The sequence below is a fragment of the Mytilus californianus genome, unplaced genomic scaffold (genome assembly GCF_021869535.1).
Source record: "Mytilus californianus isolate M0D057914Y unplaced genomic scaffold, xbMytCali1.0.p SCAF_10, whole genome shotgun sequence".
Classification (NCBI taxonomy): Eukaryota; Metazoa; Mollusca; class Bivalvia; order Mytilida; family Mytilidae; genus Mytilus; species Mytilus californianus.
In genome coordinates this window covers 47122989-47147157 of record NW_026262582.1, presented here as the reverse complement: position 1 = coordinate 47147157, position 24169 = coordinate 47122989, and the positions used below count along the sequence as shown (strand labels likewise).

The 24169-nt window shown below is 31.6% G+C and overlaps 1 long non-coding RNA gene across 1 annotated transcript; it reads right to left on the bottom strand.

Annotated features, from left to right (window-relative positions):
- Positions 1-2666: 2666 nt before the first annotated feature.
- LOC127718268 (uncharacterized) lies at positions 2667-9857 on the bottom strand. Its single transcript, XR_007989679.1, has 5 exons — positions 9822-9857; positions 8334-8353; positions 7023-7133; positions 4202-4230; positions 2667-2805 (listed from the first exon to the last, which is right to left on the bottom strand). It is a non-coding gene; the product is annotated as an uncharacterized LOC127718268 (long non-coding RNA).
- Between the last annotated feature and the right edge of the window lie 14312 nt (positions 9858-24169).

The following is a 24169-nucleotide window of genomic DNA, read 5'->3' as shown; positions in this document are numbered from 1 at the left end:
AGAACCCTCATTCTGATATCTGATGCATATATCTGTATGCAGCTTTTCCTGAAATCGCAATAATTAATCTCGCATTTATGTCCATTCTTCAAAAATCGCAATAATAAATGCACGCAATGATTTCTGAATTTTCAGTAGTCAAAATGATAACTATTTATTTTATTTTATATTTTTATCGAATGGCAATGAAGCATATTATCATAAACAGGTATGATATATTTATAAAGCCAAAACAAAACAGATTGGTTTTGTATTGAGCATGTGCATAATGAAGCATTTGCTAAAGTAGGATATTCAATTAAAAATCACAATCAGCAAAACGCCTTTACTGTCAAAACTAGTTATTCATCTGCCTTTAAAGTACTTCCTTTTATTATTCGACCCCATTTATGTATTGTCTCTTCAAACCTACTTGAAATTTACTGCCGTAACTTTCCATAAACTGTGACATCCCAATTTAAAAGCAAAGATTACCAAAGGGACATTCAAACTCACAAGTCGAAAATAAGCATGGCTATAAAGAAAAAGACAAAACAAACAACAGTACACAAAACACAACATAGAAAACTAAAGACTGAGCAACATGAACCCAACCAAAAATTAGGGATGATCTCAGGTGCTTCGGAAGGGTAAGCAGATTTTGCTTGACATTTAGCACCCGTCTTGTTGCTCATGTTAGCTTTTTCACTAAAAATAATATAATTTTAGAGCAAATGATACCTACATGTACTTTACAATTACTGTGCTAGGATGTCGGTTCCTCACATGAGTCTTAAAAATATAAAACAACATATTTATACTCAACTAGAAGCGTAAATTTAAAAGCAGTTGACCTAAACGAGTAAATTCCTGAACATATCAGCTTATAGAAATTTCGTGAACAGATAATTCGAAAATTTACATTTTGCTCACATACAAAGAAGGAGAAAGTTTGAGTTATTTTGTAGTTTTTCTTCCAGCGACCAGTATTACAAACTAACGCGTACTGTATATGAAAGCAATAAAGAATGATATAATACGTATCAGTAAAACACGTCATTTCACTGGGACTTAATTACCCAGGAAAAAAATATTTCGACTCGATAGTGTCTATTTTTTAGTACGGTGACGTCGGACTACTTACAAACAGATGAAAGTTTACCTATCTGTGTTTGTATAAAATTGTACAACATTAATACACATATTACAGTTTTAGATTGTTAGAAATGATATTTTCTACAAGTGTTCTAAAGTAGAAGGTTAGCTTCATACCTTAAACTTCAAACTAAAATCTATGACACAATTGATGATTTCAACTTTCCAGTTGTCATCTTTCCAATTCTTAGATTTAAAAGAGAGGCCAAAGATACCAAAGGAATATTCAAACTTACAGGTCAAAATTGTATGTCACAGTAACTTGCTCTCTGCTCCATGTCGCTTATATACATGTTCCTCAGTAAATACGTTACACTCGTGCATGCTCACACTAAACGGACAAAACCGGCTCCAAGAAAGTTACGAGGAAGAAAGACTGAAATCGATATTACGAATTGGTTGACCGATACATTGTGTCTGCGTCTCATCTCACTAGCGACATGTTTCACGGTCTGATATCTTTATATACCAGTATTGTCGTCTGATTTGTAACTTAACCGATTGTAAAATTCTGACTGAGTATTAATTCTTATTGGAGGAGGGGAATGCATGCCTAGCAGGAGACACTTACCTTGTCGATGCAACCTGCCCCGCTTCTTTTTAAGTTAATGCATTCCTTCGTTTTTTTTTATTTGATTGATGAGATTTGAAACTATTATCACCTTTAACCTTTTGGCATTCATTGGAGCCAATGCAACGTCATTATCATGATTGTATTATATAGTTTTTGTCTAGTCTATAAATGTGAATTTCCATTAATCATATAATAGTAATAAATTCAAGTACGATTGTAAGTTACTCCGTAAAATTTTATCTTTGTTGGTCTACGTTGTATGGACTTCTAATTTTTTTTTCTTGCTATTTTCTTTTTTTTTTTTTTAGTTTTCCAAAATTTTAGTTTCGAGCCTTTTTGGTGACAGTTAACATATTTCATTTTATAAGTTTCCGCTTATCTTTTTTTTTAGATAACATTTTATTACATAATTCCCTATATATTGTAACATATTTTTTTGTGCCTTTTGGCGTTCTAGGTGGAAAAGTGGGAGAACATCCGAAGGAGACAACCAACGACTATGAGAAAATTTAAAACAAACAACAAAAAGATAATCAACAGTCATTGAAACACATAAAAAAAGAAAAAAAAACTATAGACGTAATTTTACTTCAAAATGGGGCGGCAGGAAGTGTTATAAGTTTTGTTGTTACATATGTTGCAAAATTAAAGGTTTTCATTAAATGTGCTAATGATTCTAATTCGGTGATGTCACATTATAAAAATTAAATCACATATACCAAAGGCGACAGCATCCCTACGTTTCTTTGTCAACTTCATCAGAATATATTTTTGACTGACTTATCGTGCAAATTCAAACAATCAAGGTTTTTAGTGTGAAGCTTTATGAAAGAATTATGATAGCTGTTAATCAATTGAACAAATAGATGGTTTGCCATAAAAAAAATTGAATATAGAAATAAGTGATATTTCTAAATACATCTTCAATTTAAAAAAAAAGAAAAAAGACAAGACATCATAAAACATCTAGGTTTTATTTGAAACTGACGAACATTTCATTTTGTATGTTGGTTGGTTAAAAAGAATCCACATATGATAATGTCACAAAAAATTAACACCGTCATATCAGAATCGTCCAACAAGTACCATACCTATTCCTGAAAACAAAAATAATAATAATTTCATTTTAGATACTTAACTTCCGAAATGTACGCTCTTAGTTACTACGAACATGTCAATTAAACCGACCAGAACATCTATAATGTAATTCTGTATCTGATATGGCTTCATTGCTCCTCTTAAATAATTGTGCTATCAAAGTGATATCCAAAATAAGCTATCCAAACTATTGACAATGAATACACAAATCGCCAATGGAAGATGGTTTGTTTTTGGTCTCAGAGTAATGCTCTTTGTTTTTATCAATGTTTCGCCCTTCTCGGATTTAATTATTAATTATTTAATAGGATATCATAAAATGGTTATGTTGAATCGATTCATTCAGTTCATTATTAAAATCATGTGTTAATCCTTATACGTTTTCTTTTCATTTCACTTTCAGATAAATTGATTATGTCCTGTCATTCTTTAACCCACATATCAGTGAGTGCTTGCATCTCATAATGCAGGAATGACTGTTATATTTTTTCTATGAAGAAATAACATAAAAATGTGGTACACACTGAATAACTCGCGTAGCGGGTTATTTAAAAGTGTGCACCAAATTTTTGAGGTTATTTCGAATAGACAGAAAACATATAACAGTCGTTCCTTATAATTTAATTATAAATTCCATTTTTAAGGTGCAAATCATGACAAAAATGTTGATGACGTCACGGTAAAATGACAAAATTATGTCTATGAGCTGATAGACAAAAATCATTCAGCCAACCATAATACATGTTTCATCCAACATTTGAATGATACCCCAGTGATCATAAGGTAACGAATATTACTGACACTAGAAGGTTCGATTGATATCTGTATATGCTCTGCGAGACTGACACAGGACGACCTCAAACTAGAATCCATGACAAACGTGAAGATTTCAACTTCTAATTGTCAACTTCCCATTTTTCAACAGTAACTTACCATTTGCCAATCGTATGGCATGTACGAATCTTTATTTTTACGTTACGTCCATGCATATTACATTACCAGGTGTGCTACTTTAACAAAAACTGCTTCAACAGAGTTATGAAGTGAAATCGACAGTACATAATTTTACGATCACTATCTCGAATTGTTTGACTGATACTGGGTGCATGTGTCTCAACACACATGCAACATGTTTCCATGGTCTTAGTCATTAGATAATAGAACAGCCGTCTGGTCTATAATGTTAACGATTGTGTGGTTTTCCGGATGTGACATCTTTACTGATTGTGGATTTGCATGGCGGGTAATGCATCCATAGCAAATGAAGCTTACCCTGTCATAGCACGGGCATTATCCTTTTTGTTCCGTTATTCCTTTATAAGAGTATATTCAGTACTGTTTTAAGTTAAAATGAACTCAATGTAATTAGACCTAAGGACATAATTCCTAGCCTACCTCGTTCATTAGGATGTCTCTTTTACTTTCTGCAAACAGAATTGCAAAATATTACATTATAGGAAACAAAAAAAAAACTTAATGCATCTATGTAAACAATAAAGCATCGAATTATTACGAACTGGTTATACGTCCAGAGACTTTTAAAAGCAAAGATTAGCAAAATTTCGTGATAACACGAGGCTCTCCAGTTTTAAATGAACAAGTTTAATGTAGAACACACAAAAATATATTTTAATAATATCTGCAATCCACTATCAAAACATCGTAAAAAGAAGTTGGAAAATAATGAGAAAGTCGTTTACTTTTTCAATAGCTAATATCTGTCTATAAAATTGGTGGGAGCCTCGGTGGCCGAGTGGTCTCAGTGTTCCAACTACTGTATCACTAGCCAGTTAACACTGAGGTTGTGAGTTCGAATCCAGCACGAAGCAGGTGCACTCGACTCCAAACTTAATTGACTAGGATTGTCAGTTTTCCTATCAAAGATCGGTGTTCTCTCCGGGTACTCCGGGTTCCTCAACCAATACAAACTGACCGCCACGAAATAGCACAATAGTGTTGAAAGTGGCGTTAAACACCAATCAATCAATCTATAAATTTTAGTTGCCAATGTTTGGTATCATTTTTCTGTGATGCATGTTATTATTATCCTCTCTTAAAGATTTATATTTGTCGTTGCTAAAATGGGAGAATAAATATCTAGAATTAAAAAAAAAAATTGAAAAAAATAATCTGTCTATCAGCTGAATTTATAAACGTTCGTATGGAAGTTTTTGCAATATGGATAATTGACTTACCGAATTAGACTATTTACCGGATTTGTAATAACATAAGCAACTCGACGGGTGCCACATGTGGAGCAGGATCTGCTTACCCTTCCGGAGCACCTGAGATCACCCCCAGTTTTTGGTGGGGTTCGTGTTGCTTGGTCTTTAGTTTTCTATGTTGTGTCATCAGTACTATTATTTGTCTGTTTGTCTTTTTATTTTTGGCCATGACGTTGTCAGTTTGTTTTCGATCTATGAGTTTGACTGTCCCTCTGGTATCTTTCGTCCCTCTTTGACGTCTGCTGGGCTGTTAGTTCTCGAGCCTATAAGAATATTAGTATCCAGTACTTTGGTACTGGCATGGAAAAACGGATATTTTTTTATTGGAATTTCCAATTAAGGAATGTATCTCTCTCATGCAAATATCTGATCCTGATAAGTTTTGGAGCGTCAAAGATTTCATCCTCGATCAACACTGTGGAGACATTTATTATCGAAATGCTGAAATATTGATACCGTTAATTTTATTATGTTTTTAGTTTATGATTATATAGACATGTGTTATAAAACCAGGTTTAATCTATCATTTTCTACATAAGGAAATACCTGTACCAAGTAAGGAATATGTCAGTTGTTTTCCATTCGTCTGATGTGTTGGAGCTTTTGATTTTGCCATTTGATAAGGGGCTTTCAGTTTTGAATTTTCCTTGGAGTTCGGTATTTTTGTTACTTTACTTTTTTCAATCAATCTTTGTAATTGATAATTTCCGACAAGGTTCGAATCGATAAATCTTGTGCCTTCTATTCCTTGTTATAACAAAAATGTAAGACATTGCAACAACCATCAATAATTTTCTAATTGCAATGAATTCTGTACATTAGTCGAATCTATTTTTAGATTACCGTAAGACTTTTAGACAGTTTGCAAAATTCACATATCACGGATTTAGAATGAAAAGAAATAAAAAGCTAAGATAGGAATCGACGATTGTAAGTTATATATTGGTAGTTTGGAATAAAAGGCTGGTACACGTACAGATTAATTTTATTGTGGTGATTTTTCAACCTTAATTTTAATGCATTCAAGATAACTGCAATAATTTCGGGGAATCAATTCGCCATGTATGCGACATTAACTGTTTGAATCTCGCCTGTGTAACTTTAAAACAAACCAAGGCAATTGTTCACTCCCGAAAAAGCACACTGCTGTCTCCTTTCCGCTACTAAAATAGCAGAACTGATAATTATCAAAATATGTTGAAATACCATTTTTAATAAGTTTTCTATATAAGGGAAGGGGGGGGGGGGTCGTAATTTGAATCGATAGGTTTTTTTCCATAACAATCCGCCAAAACATAGTTTATATTATGCGTTTCCCAAAAATATATTAAAAGTATGTGCCATGGGGCTTTTTTACAAGCTACATGGTGTTTAAAATTATCAGATTGTGTATAGATTATGCATGAAAAACCAAATTACGTGTGACAAAATGAAAACTGAAAGATAGAATTTTCAGATAAAATATAAGGTGATAGCTCTTATAAGGTGCTTTCAAAAACTATAAAGAAAAATTGGGGCCACGGGATTCGTGTTCCTGCTACAAAACAAAATTTATAAATTAATAACATTTTAGAAAATACATTATCCGAGTTATTTCCCCTCATATAGCAAAAATTGAATCAAGCAATATATATTCGACATTTGTAAAAAACAAACAATAGTAAAAATATATAATTACATAATTTTCTCCATTTAAATGCATAATAATTTACTATCGAAATTTGCACATTTCCTAAAAGTTCTAGACGGATTTTTTTCTGCTATTTTACAATCCCAGATGGCGAAAGACAACCGATCTACCTTAAATATTAAATAGCATCAATGACGAATGAATAGGCCCGAATATGCCCCCGTTTTAAAGCTTGAATTTCTGACTCATCTGTGCTAATGACTGAATGACTATTTTCCCAACGAATAAATGCTAAAAATGACATGATAGAACATTTTCTATTTTGGAGAAGTGTGCGTGTTAACCGCACGGATATATTCACCTGATATAGGTACGCATTTACAAATCACACGGTTGTGCTTAAAATCATCCTCTGTACATGCACGGATGTGCTGTCCCGTTGGACATCCCAACCAGCATGTCCCACAATACCCTGAAAATATATATTACTTAAAGTAAAACATTATATATTATCAGATCAATAATCCGTTTATAAATATGATTTAATGCACGCATAAGTTAAATTGCACAGCACAATTATACCGGTTATATGAGGTGCTTTTGTTTGTATGTTAATCATTGATGACAACACATTATTTGTAGCTTCATTGGCAACAACGGATTTTTACACAAATTACACAGTTGTGCATGTAATCTTTCTCTGTACGATCACGGATTTTCTGGCCGGTTGGACATACCTTAAAGCATTTCGAACAAGATCCTGAAAGTATATATTACTTAAGGTAATAGGCAAAACATTAGATATTTTGCGATCTATAATCAGTAATTCTAAATTGATAGGCATATTTATATAACACAAAGCTTATGTTTGTCTGTATATTCAAAATAAATCATAATGTGCTAGTTTTGAACATTTGTAAACATTACAGTTATTAACTGCTTTGGTTTGAACGTGTATTCAATATTATTTGTTCGGTATTAGAATGTAAGTGTTCATAATGAACTGGGAATATTTTTTTTATACCTTCAGTAAAACAATCAAAACAATTTCACAACCAGTGTGTACAAGCTTAGGAAAAGGGAATTTCTGCAATCATAGTACACCTTTTTACAATAGAATTTCAAACAGACTCGTAAAATTCATTAGATTGCACATACGAGAATGATCGAAAAAAGCTTTAGGTTTAAGATCTTGAAAAAAAAAGATTAAATCATTCCATATATTGATGTATCTGTGCTAAATCAAGAACCTCGTCAGCTTGGGCCTCCAATTATAATTTATGATTTGTGTTATTGATGGAATTTATTGTTGATTCAGGTCTTTGTCTTTGTCTGTACATGATGCATTGTATATATTTTCATAGCAAAATTAATAAACCGATAATTACTCTAGAATAATCATAACACATCATGTCTAAAACATTGGCTGTGCAACGTAAGATGTGCAGTATGTGCTAGGCAAGATTTGTTGAAGAATCTACACTGACCTTACGTGTCCTGTTTTTGTTTTAATTCAAATATTCATTTTATTCAGATTATTCTATTTGTTGTTTTTTAATGTTGTCATTCATTTTATAACTTAACGTTTTACCCTGATCTTATTCTTATTTATAGAAATAGTGATGTATATTCTTTCTTCAAAATTATGTTTTTTTTTAAATATATATCTTACCTATACTACGCTTCTCTATGCTGAAAAAAAGTCAAAGGCAATTCATATAGGCTCGATGAAAATTGAACGCTTCTATATACTATGGGGGCGGAAAAAGTTAATGCGTTTCAAACCAACCAGTAATGTATAAATATAGATGAATCAAACTACTGAAGGGAGCAAGCTCTTAACATCGAAAGTCATAAATTTATTTTTTGCACGCAACATCGTTATGATATCATGACAAACACGTTCATTAAAAAAAGAACTATGATAACCAAACGTCTACCCCATTAAGATTATAATTATAACAGACATTTCGTTTCACTGTATGGTAAAGTCTTTATTGAATTACAAATTTCACACATTTTTTAGTAACTTGTATCTGCAAACTGGACTTATTGAGCTATAACTAATAAGAGTTCTACTGCGTATATGTTAATGAACAAATGCACTCTTTTTGTGTGTCTAATTTAGTCATAAGCTCATAAAACATTCAAGTAGTTATATTTTCTTGGGTTTCAAATGTTTGTGTTTGTGCTTTACTTATTACCAAGGTAAATCCATAAACGCGTTCCGGATATACCAAAATGATAAAGTAATTTCAAGCACTGGGTCGAAACCGCTACTGGTGAAACTGTTAGTCCCCGATGGTTATCTCAGCTCCGTCGCAGAGCTTTGGTACTGACAGGATTTATACCTTTCAGTAATTCACCGTTGATAAGGTAAGAAATTATTATGAAGCTAAGGTTCAAATTTTCTCATGCAAAGTTGACCGTAGTTTAATTTTGGCTGATCGCTTTGTGTCTCTTATGGTCATAATCGCTGATCACGTATTCTAGTAGTCAACATTCCTGACTTTCATCTTTTTGTAGGGTTTGAGTTCTTAATGCAGGTTTAGTTTTAATTCAGAAAAACGCTTCAAACGCACCATGACTATAAACTCCAATTGGTATTTCAAAACCGATTTCAACTAATAAATAAATATTTTTTTCCCTGTTCAAATATGAATCAGGACATATCCAACGAATTAAGCGTAAAAGAATTCATACTCAGTTTGAGAAGAAAAAGAAAACGTGACCGTTTACAATGCAAAATAAAAGTATCGACAGTATGTAGAACAATTAGTATCTATAACTGTACATATCGTATAATAAAAACTAAGTAAAATATTCATATCCAAGGGTAAACATAATGGAAACAACAATGTAAAAACCTCCTAAGTCAGAATCGAAGCTCAGGACCCACCTGCTCCAGGAACGTCCAAATTCGACAAACCGATAGCAGGATGTATATATACCGCGTCATTTCAAAAGTCATGCGAATAAGAGCAACATTTTAGCAAGAACACAAATAAAAAGAAAACTATAAAGTAAATAAAAAGATACACAACTTACGGCACCTAGAATCTATAACTCACACACATACACACACACACACACACAATTTACAGTCTAATTGATAAGGGATATATAATATGATTTATGAAATACTAATAAATTTTCATACCTTGCATCCAGTAAAGTTCTTCCAAACACCTGAAATTTTGAATACATACTTTATATTATTTTTGCTTTAATATACAAGAATTCAATAATGTTTAAAAATTAAGGCTTCTTCTTTAAGATTGACAGATATATCTTTGCACAATTGTTAAAAAAAAATAATTATTAAGGGCAAAACAAAAATAGATATGTCTTACGATTAAATTTGAGTATCAAATCAGTAACGAAGACATCAGATCAGTTTAAGAAGTCCAATGGGAGCATAATTTTCAAGACATTTTATCTTGGAAGCCTTTAAATTAAACACAAAATAAAAACAAAAACAAAAAACAAATCAGCTTTGAATAAAATTATGAATACTGTTAATATTCGAATATCTCATTTTGAAAATAATTCTGAAATTAATAATAGGGTCCATGATATTCCCATTTCTAAAACAAAAAATAAACTCCAAGCACTCGCAGAGCGGTTTGTGTTCGTACCGGCAGACAAGGCAGCCATTAATGTAGTGGTGGTATGAGGCATATACTACACGGAAGTTCTTCAAAACGAAATTATCAATTCCTCTACATTCAGGTCCGTACGCACCACTGAGAGTCAAATCGTTAACAAGCATATCACTGCCACTACCCAGCTTAAAGCCTCTTCCGAACATTTGAAAGTCCCTACCATGTACTGGTTACCGAAATTACATAAAAAAAACATTTGAATTCCGTTTCATCTCCGCATGTAGTAAGTGTTCTACTACTAATCTATCAGTGCTCCTTACTACCTCCCTTACTACTATCAAAGAACTGGTTATTAACTTTTGTAATAAAGCTTATGAAAATAATGGTATTAGTTATTTTATGAGTGTTAAAAATTCTTTAGAGGTTTTAGATAAAATACATGATTTTGATGGTTCTTTTTAATTCTGTTAACAGTTATGAATTTTCTAATCTCTACACTACACTTTCACACAATCTAATAAAGAAAAAGTTTTCATATTTAATAAAATGGTCTTTCGAAAAATCTCATTGTAAATTTATTTGCTGTAACTCGTTTAAAGCCTTTTTCTGTAACGAAAAAGGAAAGTATGCTATATACACTTACTGGAAATGAGAGGATATGATTGAAGCTTTAAATTTTCTCCTAGATAACATATATGTACGTTTCGGTGATAAAGTCATGAAAGTGTATCGTCAGGTAGTAGGCATTCCTATGAGCACTAACTGCGCCCCTTTAATATCAGATTTATCCCTGTATTGCTATGAATCTTAGTTTATGACCGAACTCAGTAAAGACACATCATTGTTACATTTGGTTGATACATTCAACAATACCTACCGTTATCTGGATGATATTTTTTCGTTAAATAATCCAGAGTTCTCTAATTATACTACCGAAATTTACCCAAAAGAACTTACTTTAACTAAATCTAACATAAACAGCAGCAGTTGTCCTTTTCTAGATTTAGACATGTCAATTTCTAAAGGGTAACAACTCCATACTAAAATTTACGACAAAAGAGACGATTTTTCATTCCCTATTGTTAATTTTCCTTTTTAAGACGGCGATGTGCCTTTAGCTCCATCATACGGTGTTTATATATCCCAACTCGTTCGGTATGCCCGTGTGTGTAGTCATGTCATAGATTTTAACGAACGTAATCAATGCATCACTGGTAAATTATTAAGTCAGGGATTTCGTTACCATAAATTACTTAAAACTTTTACTAAATTCTTTCATAGATACAAAGATATAATTAGTAAATTTGGCTGTACCTGTAGAAAACTTATTAAAAATGGTATTTCACATCCTAAATTTTACGTTTATATTGTACTTACAGCGCGGAAATCACTATGTGATCCGTGTAAACTCATCGAACCTTTAGACAAACTTATTAGTAAGGGTTATCGTACCAATGTTGTAATTAGATCTCTGAATATAGTTTACATTGGCACTAATATCGATTTTGTCATTAGCAAATTAAAACATAACTAAATTTGTATTTTCTTTTCAAACGGGATGTATAGAGACACACACAAGTTCATTTTTATTTATAAAGAAGTCACTCCTAACTATCCTACTACCTGTCGATACATTTATTTTTGGCATTGCACAAGTCATGTCTTCTTTGACTGTTCATGACGTTAAAATACTAAATTCCTGGGATGTGTTTTAGTTGATTTCAGTCTCTGATGCATGATTTTTTATTATTAATTGTTTTGGCTTTTAACATGTTTAACTAGCTGTCAGTAACTACGAGTACTCTCAAATCGTACTTTCTTGTTAATTTGACCTGTTGTTACTAGTTGTAATGCTTTTTTGTTATTTAATGCTAACATGGATCTTGTCTATATACCAGCTTTGATTATTTGGAATTACTACCCATTTTCACTTCTTCGTACTATGGACATCAAAATTATTTCATTTCTCCTTAAATAATGTTCTTGCACCTGTACAGGAAGTTTTATCTAGCACTAATTGTATAGTTTTATTGTTGATATTCACCCCATATGTACCAAGTGTTAGATTAGTTTTATTGATATTAAAGAAATTTCTTGGTATTCCTAAACGGAGGATTTTATACACACAGAAGAAGAAGTATACTTAACAACACAATTATTTTCATTTACCTGTGTAAAATATGACACAGGTTTTTTCAAAAGTGATGATTTTCTAAACATTGTTTAACATTTCACAGTGGTATCATACTTTAACTTTGTTACAACATGTTTATTTACTTTTGACCTTAGTTATTTATCCCTTATGATTTTTATTAAGTATGTATTTGCATTCAGGTATCACAGATCAAAGTTATTCGTTCATTGCGTGTTAATTTACGTTTTTTGATTGAGTTAAGCCTTCCAATTGATATTTTATAGTGTGTCTTTGTTTGTTGTGATGTTATACTATTGTTTCAGAAAAAGGGAGAAGGTTTGGTACCATTAAAACGTTTAATCCCGCTGCAAATGTTTGCAACTGTCCTAAGTCAGGAATCTGGTGTACAGTAGTTGTCGTCTGTTTATGTAGTTCATACGTGTTTCTCGTTTCTCGTTTTTATATAGAGTAGACCGTTGGTTTTCCCGTTTGAATGGTTTTATACTAGTAATTTTTGGGGCCCTTTAAAGCTTGCTGTTCGGTGTGAGCCAATGCTCCGTGTTGAAGGCCGTAACTTGACCTATAATGGTTTACTTTTATAAATTTTGACTTGGATGGAGAGTTGTCTCATTGGCACTCATACCACACCTTCCTATATCTATTTATTTTGGAGAATGATTCCATTTCAGCATTTTGTATGAGAAAATGCTTGTGATTTGTTATTTAAGACGACATATAAATGATGATGACACTTGTATTCGATATGCTTTGTTGGACGCCAACTAGAAAGCTTTAAAGAAATGAGTTGTTTGTTAATAAATACAAATTATAAAACTGAGGACAACTACACTTTCTCTGGGATATTAGCTAATCACGACGCAACGATAGACAATGATAGATGCATTCATTGTGCAAATTATATGGATTAAAAATGATAATCTTTAAATATGACGAAAACATTTTTCAAAAGGTATATTTGTTCGAAGTTTTTTTGAAAGATACTTTTTTTCTAAAACATTGTGATATTTTGAACTTCTTGGGCAAACTATTTAGTTAAATTTCATGTAAATGGCAATATAGATAACAAGAAATATGGGTATTCGGCAATGAGTTGACACCATCACGACAAAGATACCCAAAATACGTTAAGAATGCATCATACAGTCTTCGATAAAATTGTCCACACAATATTTTAAGAATTAAAGGATGTTCGCCGTCTGTTTTTGACTTTTTGTTAGATAGTCGGAATCCATTAGTTTTATCAATATAGTACCAAAAACAATTTTCCCCGCTAATCCCTACTTTTCTTTAAATATTTTTATTACATATAATTAAAACATATTTTTTTGAAAATCTCATGAAATCCTTGTTATTTTTTCTTAACTTTTTGAATGGAAAAAGGTGCCGATGTTTAATGTATCTAGAAAAATCTAGATAGAATAATTTTTCGCCAAATTTTCAATTGATTCTATTTCAAAAATAAGGACACGGACCTGTCATTTTTTCTATTTGTTTAGTTCTAATGTTTATATACAATAAATTTATAACAGTCTTTTGTAAACCTTGTTATTTTCTAAACAGAGGAGCGAACACCTTAAATCGTTTCTGAGTTTATCAAAGTTGTCAATAAATTAATAACAAATATCTAAGATATAACATCCTTACCCAATTCTTGAAATAACGAAAATCATATCTGAAGGTATCAAAATAGCCAAACAAGCAGTAAATATGAGAATCAAATAATCGTGACAAGAACAATACAAAAAAATCTACATACCTGAGATACAAGTACAATCATGACCGTTGAAAACAGGAACCGGGACATCTTGTCTACTGATTGAATATTTTGTAGAATGATTTGCTAAATCTACTTGCATACTTTTATACCAAAGTGTTTATTTGTTTATTTTCAACTTAACAACATACCACCAGAGGGAAAATATTATACAAGATAAAATTTCCTTCGGCTTGAACTATTATAATTAATTTTCTGCATTACACATTTCGGTAATATGTTATGGATGTAAAATGCTATGGGGCTATAAAAATGACATATTATTAATTCAATTTTTTTTTCTAATCGAATTTAAAATAAAAAAATGTTAAACACCTGTTACAAATCGAGAAAATGAAACTGATTTAGGATAACGGACTTGTCTTTTGTCTTTGTAATAATTATGATCTGGTTAAATGAAATCTTGACTATATTTCTTTTTTATCTTTTCAGATATGTTTTCATCATGTTATTGTTTTGCGCTTTTTTTTTGGTGGGGGGAGGGGTTGTGAAAAAAAAAAGGTTGGATTAAACGGAAGAAAATTTTAAATAATAGTAAATAGACGTTTTTTTTTAAACTCTAATACATGTACCACAAAACCTAATGATTGACATCATTTTAACTGTGTTTGATGTACACGGTCCTGTCAGGTTTAATTAGGGTCAATAAGATAACGATTCGGGGCATGAATTTAAAATGAAAAGGGCCACAAAATATAACCTTGTTAAACTTCTTTATTAGTTTACCAGTCAATTGATAATTTGATTTCAAAATCCTATTTAGCTTGTTCATTCTTTGTAGTCGTCGTTTTACATCAAATTTATAACAGCTCCGAAGCCTTTCTGCAGTATTAACAATTTCTGTCGCATTGTTTTTTTAGAAAGAACAAAATAACCGTTTTAAACTAAAATTAATTTTCTAGTGAATTTCAGAATTGGGACTTTCAAAGAAACACATTTTTTAACATACATGACATATCGGACAGTTTTCTATTTTTAAATCCCTTTTGATAACTAATCAAACATTCAGTGGAATGATAGTCTGGTGATGTTGTTGAAATTTACCTTGTTTCATTTACACCGTATTGCCAGAGATTGGTAACCTATACCGGCGCTTCAAACATGTCAGGAAATGACAAAATCCTTCACTTCGTGAATTTTCAATCAAATTTTTCAAATCTTAAATTTGAATATTCAATAATTCCATGCAACAGCTTTAACATTTTTAGAAAATGTTTGGTCAACATCAAATGAAAAACAAAGAGGAAAGGGAAACAGTTAATGTAACATTCTATACAATTTTAAATAACAAAAAAATGATGAAGTTCATTTTTAGTTATTTAAACCCAAAAGAAAATTGAAACCTTAATAATAGTCTTAAAGCGTAAAGGTCAACATCATTTACATATTTATATATCAAGATTATATGTAAATAAGTCAATCAGTACCAAAGAAATTGAATATTGAAAACTAGTGTCCCTCTTTTTTATAAATACATTCTTGACTTTAAAAGATTGGAAGGTTGTATTTATAAACAATACAAGATCCTCAACAGAGCTAACGATAAATCGATCGAACATGTATATATTCCTGTAACACTTGACCCTGAATGTGCACGTCTGTTTTAAATAAAAACGAATGCTGAGATAAAATTGTATATACAAATATGTAGGACTTAGAACCGCGATTGTACTCCGAACTAGGATGATCCATGGAAGAACGATGGTTTGACGCTGAAGTGAGTTTTTTTATCACGCTAAGGTGCGATGGTGACATTAAGATGCTATCTTGTTGATAGCTACACTAAAGTGCGTCGGTGGTTACGCTGAAGAGTGATAGGTTATATACACTATAATTTCAATGTGTGTCATGTTCAAATGTCGATATAGAAATCAATTTGTATGTTAATAGTAGATTTTCGGGTTTTCAGTGAATCATCAAGAGTATGCAGCAAAATCAAATATGCCCGATGATCTATACTTAAGTATGAAACTGGAACTAAGCAAATACATAATATGAAATATATTCTTGTATTTCAAATATTGCAAACACTCTTTAAGGAGATGTACATGGTAGGTAGAGATAAAACTATCATATTAGCCGGGAACTTACAGATAATATTCAAACAGTATACGATTATCGTATAATCTTAATTTGTATGGTAAATAGGCTGATTGCAGGATGATAATTCCTTTTACGATTCTTTTATTTCAATCATATACATTTCCAAACCGAAATGTTGTAAATGTTATATGGAAACCAATTAATGCAAATTTATAAACTGACTATTAAAGAGTCTGTGATGAAAAACCAAAAATATCGGAAAATCACATGTTATCGATTTTTCTGTAGTGTTTCATATCACGCATGTCGAAGTAATTTAGAATTTTCAACAAGAATTGAAGAAATGTTTGTAGTTTGTATATAACTTTAATGGGGAAAACTAAAAACAAAGAGCTAAGTTAAATAATTGTTAAGAGGCTGTGCCAATTAGCATAGAGCTTCAGGTGGAAAGAGAAAAAAAAATATAAAATCATAAAACCTCGGTTAAAATGAACATCTTAGGCTTATAAGACTGTATGACAAACAGACACATTTGAAAGAACTCAAGCTTTATTAGCAGTCAAAAATGGTTACCATAAAAGCTAGTCAATCTGAGACACTATGTTTGGTAAAAAAATGGATATTCCCACATAAAATATAATATTAGAAGTAAGAGTATTGGTCACTGCAAGTAAATATTTTAATTATATAACCTTAAAATGATAAGCTAAAAAATTGTATCTGAAAAAAAAGGTTTATTTAGGTTTGCTATGGTAACAGAAAAATCAACTGGTTCAAGTTAATAAATTTTACACAAAAATAAGCAGTTTGTGGGTCAAAATTGTAAAATATCCAGATGTCTTCAACATAAAATATGGTACTGACAAAAATAAGCGACTATCATATAATTCAAAGAAAAAATTAAATTGGGTAGACATTTGTATATATATTGATGGCAGCTAACCAACATTATGCTGTTTCGGAATCAATTTTGTCACCTTTTAGGGGTCAATATTAAAATTATTTTACACAAAGTCATATGATTTAATTTGTACTGCAAAACAAATGTCACACAAAAGCATTTTCAACTGAGTAGGAAAATATGCATAAAATCTCCATGGCAACCATCTGTTCTGCAAAGCAACCTACTGAGGCTGAAAATATACAATGTTGATTTTTAACAAAATGCTCAAAAATAGGCACTTGAAGCCTGATGGGAAATAAAAAAAACTCAAAGCAGTCCAATTTTGCTTAAAGATATGCGAAAATCTCCTTAGCGACACTACATTCATGATATACATGCCTAGTAACAACTGATATTTGAAAATACCCAAGCTCAATCCAGGGATAACAAGCACAATTTAAATAAAAAATGCCTGAATAAAAACAAAAATAACAAAAGAAGATCAATTATGCATAATGATATTTAAAAATCTCTAAAGCAACACCGCTTATTACATAGCAAACAACATATGTGGTTTAATTTGTATGTACAGACTATGTGTAATATAGTCTTTTGAGAGCCTGAATTATTCACTTGTCATTTTTTTGTGTAAATCTTGCATCAACGAATATATTTGATATTTAATAGATATAAGAAGATGTGGTATGAGTGCCAATGAGACAACTCTCCATCCAAGTCAAAATTTATGAAAGTAAACCATTATAGGTCAAAGAGCGGTCTTCAACACGGAGCATTGGCTCACACCGAACAGCAAGCTATAAAGGGCCCCAAAAATTACTAGTGTAAAACCATTGAAACGGGAAAACCAACGGTCTAATCTATATAAAATACGAGAAACGAGAAACACTTATGAACCACATCAACAAACGACAACTATTGAACATCAGATTCCTGACTTAGGACAGGTGCAAACAATTGCAGCGGGTTTAAACGTTTTAATGGTACCAAACCTTCACCCTTTTTCTGAAACAATAGTGTAACATCACAACATAGAAAGACACACTATAAAATATCAATTGAAATGTCTTAACTCAATCAAAAGACATATTGACACCAGTGAACATACACTGAACAAATAAATTTCATATATGATACAATGTAAATACAAAATAAATAAACTAAGGGAAGAATAATAAAAGTAACATTTTATACCGCTGTGAAATGTTACACAAAATTTAAGAAAAACAATATGCTTGAAATGCTTATCAATTAAATGTGTATTTAAACATGCTTTGAAATCAAGTATAAGTTGTCGGTGAAAAATAAATTAGGTTTTTAGTTTTAAATGATAAGAATTTCAATATGTAATAAACATTTGTCATTTTTTTCAATTTTGACATTTGATAAGGGACTTTCCGTTTTGAATTTTTCTTGGAGTTCGGTATTTTTGTTTTTTTACTAGTTTTAAATCTAACACAAAACATGTCAACACTCAAATGCACCTGACAAAATCCATGATGTCCCGACAAGCCGAGAAAATCTATTTTAAAAACAAATATGTAAAACGAGACAAACTGAATAGTCATGATAATAAATACATGTTATGTTATTTTGCTGGACAGCAATTTGTTCAATGTTCACTAATGTTTCTATCCCGCCGCTGTGATAAAAATCAATGATGTCCCGAGCAAAACTGTTTAAAAAAAAATTTAATGTAATTCGAGGCAAACTGAATAGTCATAAATACATGTCATGTTATGTTGCCGGAGTGCAAGTTGTTCAATGTCTACTAATGTTTATATCCCAGCTGTGATATAACTGGAAGAAAAATATGTTTACCTCAAATTTTCAACTAATATACATCCCTACGTCATCGACAATGGTCAGTTTGAGTACCATATATTTCTTTCTCTCTCTCTCTCTCTCTTGCTTTTTTTCCGTAAGGTAGTTAGACTTCGAATATTCCTTGTTTGTCTTATTATCATTCATTTAATTATTATTATTATAACTTCAATACGAAGTCCATTTTTTATTTTTTTTTTAATGTTTTAGTGTGAGTGTCGAAAAACCGTTATTATTCAATATTATTGCTGATCGGCATAACATACCGAAGTTATTATCTGTTCATTAAGTATTGACACATATTTGTTTCGTACATTTAATAAATGTTGTCTTTTTTACAAAGCCAGAGATAACAACCTCATCGCGGAGAAACACTTCATGGAATAAGCTTTGAGAGTCAACAAACGTTAATTGGTAATTGATGAACCTAATTGGTTGTCTGGTTTGAGTTGTTTAACATTTTTTTTTCATGTCGGAACTATTTATAGCATTCTCGTCGGCATGGGTTTTGATAATTGTTGAAGTCCGTACGGTGACCTAAAGCTTCTTACAACCAAATCATATTCGGCGGATATTAGTCTCATAGACAATTATTCACCGCTTAGGACGCAACAAATTTATTAAGTATCATTTGCATTTTTTATTCTCATGAAAGTGCTCAACACCATTATTAATATTGAAGTTATGTTTGATTAACATCCAGTGAAAAAAGGTTTCGTGTATGTGCAGGACGAGAACAGATTAACTATAGATACAATAAATTGGTCCTGTAGTAGATGTCGACCGGGTGAAGGACAGGGAATGTGGCCTGCCACTAGAACAAGATGATATCTTGGTAGGGACAGAAATTTAGCATTGCAATCGACCACCCACGAACCCCTCAAATAGTTGTTGCATGTGTTTTAACGTTCAGGAAGAGGGCACTCCCTGTATTTGTCCGAAATTTTCTTATATGAAATATTATTAATGAGGCCGTTTTCAGAAAATTTAATGCTTCTAAAACTTTTTGGAAGTGTGGTTTTCCTTTGTTCTACTATAAACAGTAACAGTTATTGTACCAATCTTATTTTAACTTCGTAATTGTTTTCGATTTCTAACTTCTTTAATTCGACGCCTTTGTTGAGTCTCATTTAAACTCGCAATGTCATAATGAGTTATAACTTTGGTATCTTTGATGAATTTCTAACTGACGCCTTAACGCGCAATGTCATAGTACAATGTAAGTTATAAGTTTGGTATTTTTTATGAAATTTCAGCTGACTACTAAACGCGCAATGCCATACTAAGTTATAAGTTTGGTATCTTTGATGTATTTTTAATTGACGCCTTAACTTGCAATGTCATACTTAGTTATAAGTTTGTTATCTTTGATGTATTTTCAACTGACGCCTTAACGTACAATGTCATACTAAGTCATAAATTTGGTATCCTTGATTAATTTTCAACTGACGCCTTAACACGCAATGTCATACTAAGTTATAAGTTATGTATCTTCGATGAATTTTCAACTGACGCCTAAACGCGCAGTGTCATACTTAGTTATAAGTTTGGTATCATTGATTAATTTTCAATTGACGCCTAAACGCGCAATGTCATACTTATTTATAAGTTTGGTATCTTTGATGTATTTTCAACTGACGCCTTAACACGCAGTGTCATGCTAAGTTATAAGTTTGGTATTTTGATTAATTTCTAACTGTCGCCTAAACGCGCAATGTCATACTAAGTTATAAGTTTGGTATCTTTTATGGATTTTCAATTGACGCCTTTATGATTTGGTTTACGATTATCAGAAAATCATTGATGGCCACGGATATGATTCAACTGTTTTAGCCAGTATCCAAAGGTTTCATCATTTATGGCATCACCAATTGCAACATTTAAAGACAGCAATTTTACTTAAAACATGTAAAATGAGCGAACACTAGTACAACTATAGGTGTTGGATCTGCTAATCATGCTGGATCATTTAAATTACCACTGATTTGATCTATGACTTGTGATGATTGGTTCCCACTGTATGGTATGACTTTCTTTTGTACTGATTAACTTGTATGACTGTTACATGACACAACAATCAACCCGCCATTGAATGAACCATATGACTACAATTGCTTACATTCACGGCGTTTGGTAACTGGTTGATAGATGGTGTCGACCTCCTAAAAAAACTTCAAATAGTATTTAAGATTCCAATATACAAAAATACGATATGAATTAGAATATATTCAGTTGGCTGGAATTGTTTTACAATATTATCTCAATCATATCTGCTAATAAATTGATTTACTAGATTGGTAGAATGCTTATAAAAACAATAGGGTGTCATTGGTTTGGTGTAAACAGCAACGACCTGCTAATACTGAAGAGGAATATTTGTTATCCGATTCTTAAAAAAAAAAAGTTTTTTCTTTTTCATTTGTGTTGGTGTTGTATACTTTTAGACGTATATTTTTGTTTATGTAGCCTGTTTTTTAAAGATCTGATAACATTGGAAATGTATGTTGCAGAGCGGAAAATCGGATTTAGGAAATCAAAACATCAATTACCTTCACATCTGTTGAACACATGAATGCATGCGTCTGTTGTGGTGGGGTAGGCTAACTGCAAAAAAATATAGACGACACCTATAGAAATCTATATGACATCATTTGACGTATAACAGGAAGCTTGCCTTCTTATAAGAGGCCAGATTTTCTATTTTCTGCTAATCTTCCTAATGATTACTGCACAATTAGCAGATACAAGTTTGATGATTAATTCATCAAACATATTTGTTAATAAATTGAATTTGGTTACATTTTATTGAATGTAGTAACAATCAATTGAACATAGACAATAACTCCAATAATTATTATTTATTGTTGTCTATCACTTCCGTAAAAAGAAATAAAAGGAACAATCATCTATTGGGACTTGCTTTATATTAATCAGAAAAAATAACATACAAATTCTCATACATTGACATGAAATTTAACAGAGCTATACAAATCGGTCATACGTGTGGGAGGTTAAACTAGCTATACAACCAGGTTTAACCAACCATTGTCATGATTGTCTTCAGAAATTTCCTATTCCAAGTCAGGAATATGACAGCTGTTTTCCATTCGATCCATTGACTGATATAGTCAAGCGTTCGATTTTGTCGGGTTTTATGGACTTCCGCTTTTTTTTAATTTACCTTGGTGTCCGATATTTTTGTTAATACTTTTTGAAGTTACCTCGAAATAAGAATACAATGCTGCATACATGGATAAATAAATAATTGGTTAATTAATTAATTAATGCATGCATGAATACATATGTGATATGATTATATTATTTATTATATTATATATAAATATACTAAATAAATAAACAATTTAGGAAATAAGTTAAAGGTATAAAAAGTCATAAAATTTCCTAATGCCAGTATTAAAATTCATGAGATTTCCGTATGCAAAAAGTAAAATAACAAAAATACCGAACTCGAAAAAAAATCAAATCGGAAAGTCCATTATCAAATGGCAAAATCAAAAGCTCAAACAATTAAATGAATGGAAAACAACTGTCATATTTCTGATTTGGTACAGGCATTTCCTTACATAGAAAATGGTGAATTAAACCTGGTTTTATACATGTTGTAGCCAGCTAAGTCTCTCACGTGTATGACAGTCGCATCAATTCCATTACATTGACAACAATGTGTGAACAAAACAAACAGACATAATAGGTAAAAAAGTCAAAAATAAGGAACATCAGTCAACATTGTGTAATAATCTTAATCACTATAAGAACAAACAATTGAAATATGTTAACAAAGTCTTAGATGCATGATTTTTTTCATTAGGTGTTATTGGCTTTGATCCTGCTGTCAGTAACTGCGAGCATTCTCAGATCTGTACTAAGAAGATATAAGAAGATGTGGTATGAGTGCCAATGAGACAACTCTCTATCCAAGTCACAATTTGTAAACGTAAACCATTATAGGTCAAAGAACGGCCTTCAACACGGAGATTTGGCTCACACCGAACAGCAAGCTATAAAGGGCCCCAAAAATGACTGGTGTAAAACCAATCAAACAGGAAAACAAACGGTCTAATTTATATAAAAAACGAAAAACAAGAAACACTTATGAACCACATCAACAAACGACAACCACTGAACATCAGGTTCCTGACTTAGGACAGGTACAAACAAATGTAGCGGGCTTAAACGTTTAAATAGGCACCAACCTTCACCCTACCTGAAACAATAGTGTAACTTCATAACATAAAAAGACACACTATGAAATATCAATTGAAATGGCTTCACTCAATCAAAAGACATATTGACAAAAACAAGTGAACATACACTGAACGAATAACTTTGATCTATGACACAATGTAAATACAAAATTAATAAAACAAGGGGATTAGATGTAAATCAATACCAGAAAGACAACCATAACCTTGGACAAAATGCCGACAAATAAAATAACGTTCACAGATAAATAAAAATAATTTGGTTGTAAGGTATACATGAAGTACGGAAATAATTTTTACAAAATAAATAATTTTGTTGTTCCTAGTACGAGAAAAAAAGTGAAAATTTATCGTCATACTAAACACTCATCAAAGGTGGTATACATTAAAAATAGTGAGACGATATATAATACTAAATACGTAAACATTAAATAACAAAAATACATTACAAATTGTATCAACAGGTCAAATAACACGAAAGTACGATTTTAGAGTACTAGCAGTTACTGAAAACTAGTTAAAAGCCAAAAACAATTAATAATAAAAAATAAGTGTCTTTTTGTTGTAAGGATGTATAAGAACCCGTCCACGTCCACTCTGTGTTTTTGTTAGATATATTTCTATTTGTTTCCATCTGATTTTTATAGTTTGTTCTTATGTTGTACTGTACACCACTGTATCAATGCTAGGGGAGGGTTGGCGCCTTAAAACGAGTTTAACCCCGCCACATTCTCTATCTGACTGTCTTAAGTCAGGAGCCTGTAATTTTGTGGTTGTCGTTTGTTGCTATGTATCATATTTGTTTTTCGTTCATTATTTTGCACATGTTATTCATAAATTAGGCCGTTAGTCTTCTCGTTTGAATTGTTTCACATTTGTCATTTCGGGACCTTTTATGGCTGACTATGCGGTATGGGCTTTGTTTATTATTGAAGGCCGTAAAGTGACCTATAGTTTTTAATTTCTGTGTCAATTGGTCTCTT